At 31.1% G+C, this 1,886-nt stretch overlaps 1 protein-coding gene across 1 annotated transcript in view; it reads right to left on the bottom strand.

Annotated features, from left to right (window-relative positions):
- Positions 1 to 1,880, bottom strand: part of LOC106475241 — a 7,520-nt gene extending 5,640 nt beyond the window's left edge. Inside the window, exons 1-2 of the mRNA XM_022379407.1 lie at positions 1,835 to 1,880; positions 222 to 359 (exon numbers count right to left, since the gene is read on the bottom strand). The gene's annotated coding sequence lies outside the window, so the exon portion shown is untranslated. The remainder of the gene's footprint in view (positions 1 to 221; positions 360 to 1,834) is intronic.
- Between the last annotated feature and the right edge of the window lie 6 nt (positions 1,881 to 1,886).

Below are 1,886 nucleotides of genomic sequence, written 5' to 3' on the forward strand. Positions count from 1 at the left end.
TTATTTATTTCCTTACAATAATAATTTTCATTACAACAATTATACTATTATTTATTTCCTTACAATAATAATTTTCATCACAACAATTATACTATTATTTATTTCCTTACAATAATAATTTTTCACCACAAACACTTCATTACTCAGAAGCTTCAACCTAACAAAATCATCTGAAATGAAGGGGAAAATAATTTACGAATATCATCAAAAACTTTGTATACCTTTAACGATGCTCGAAGATTTTCACATTCTTCTTGCAGCTGAGATACTTGACTTTTCATTTCTTTGCACCGATTAACTTCAGCTGCCAGTTCCTGATTGTGGTTTTTGTTAGCAAGATTCAGTTTCTTGGTAAGATCCTGTTAATTAATACAATGAATATCAGGACCTGCTTATGTTCTTTGTTAACAAGATAAAATTTCATAGCAAGGTCTTGTTAAACAATGAAAAATGATTAATAATTCCTGGTTGTTGTTTCTTTGTCAGCAAGATTCAGTTCCATAAAAAAAGCAATATTTGGACATCAGTTTCTGTTAATTAATACAACAGGGATATCGGTTTTTGTTTGTTGAATTTTATGCAAAGCTTCTCAAGAACTACCTGCAAAGTCAACTCTCTTGATAGCCTTAACAGCAATAATGCTAAAACAAAGAAACAAATATATCAATCTCACAGCTGAAATGTTGAGCATGGCTTGTGACAACAGGAATCTCATAAACACTCCTCAAATCATGAGGAAACCACCCTAATTTCCAGGCCATGGCCAAATCAATCAAAATCTATCCAAGTAATTGGAATTTTGTCATTATGACTTCTCATCATTATTGCAACTAATATCTAGAGCTGGGCTTTTAACTTGTTTGTTCAATATAATTGATTGCTTGTGAGTATCGATTAGATTGATTAGTGGCATGACATACCCACACAATGTCATAGAAATAACTAATGATTAGTGGCATGACATACCCACACAATGTCAGGAAGATAACTAATGATTAGTGGCATGACATAACCACACAATGTCATAAAAATAACCAATCAAAAATACTGTTTTTGATTGTTATAACTATCCGGTTAATCAAATATTTTGTCGTTATTATTTTGATTAACTTAGGTTTAATCAGTTGATGTCACGAATCTTGAAAATAATCACCTAATTAAAATTACTGTTTTTATTCATAGTTTTTGTTCGTAAGTTTTAGTTTCTTAGTATTGTCCTTTTACTAAATAAACTATGAATACCAGTTCCTTAAAATAGGATTGTTACGAAGGTTCTGTTTCTTGGTGTGGTCTTGTTAATCTATCAAACATGATTATCAGTTCCTGTCTACAGTTTAATTAGGTAAGGTTTAACTTTCAAATAGTTTTGTTAATTAGCATTATACACGTGCTGTTAATGTGTATATTTGAATTCTTATTTTAATGAGGTAATGATTATACAAAGAACCCCTGTATCAGCTCCTTAACGGTTATATCCTCTAATCAAACAAAATATGAGTATTTAAGAATATAATTTTGAAACTACTATAGTAGTTATCTAATCTTTGTTTTGATGTCTTACAGAAATTATAGAAACAGTAAAGATTAATATTTTTTTTATATATATACATGCTCTTAAACATTTTATCTCAGATTTAGTATAAATATCTGACTTTACTGGAAGTTCCTTTTTTCTCAATAAGTATTCCTATGTGATGACAATAAAAGTAGATATAACCTTGGCTGAATGGAAGTGTCTCGGTAATGCAGCTCCAGCTCCCTGGATCATGCTTTCTTACCTAAATGGAAGTGTCTCGGTAATGCAGCTCCAGATCCCTGGATCATGCTTTCTTACCTAAATGGAAGTGTCTCGGTAACGCAGCTCCAGCTCCCAGGATCATGCTTTC

The sequence above is a fragment of the Limulus polyphemus genome, unplaced genomic scaffold, assembly GCF_000517525.1.
Source record: "Limulus polyphemus unplaced genomic scaffold, Limulus_polyphemus-2.1.2 Scaffold8280, whole genome shotgun sequence".
Lineage (NCBI taxonomy): Eukaryota > Metazoa > Arthropoda > Merostomata > Xiphosura > Limulidae > Limulus > Limulus polyphemus.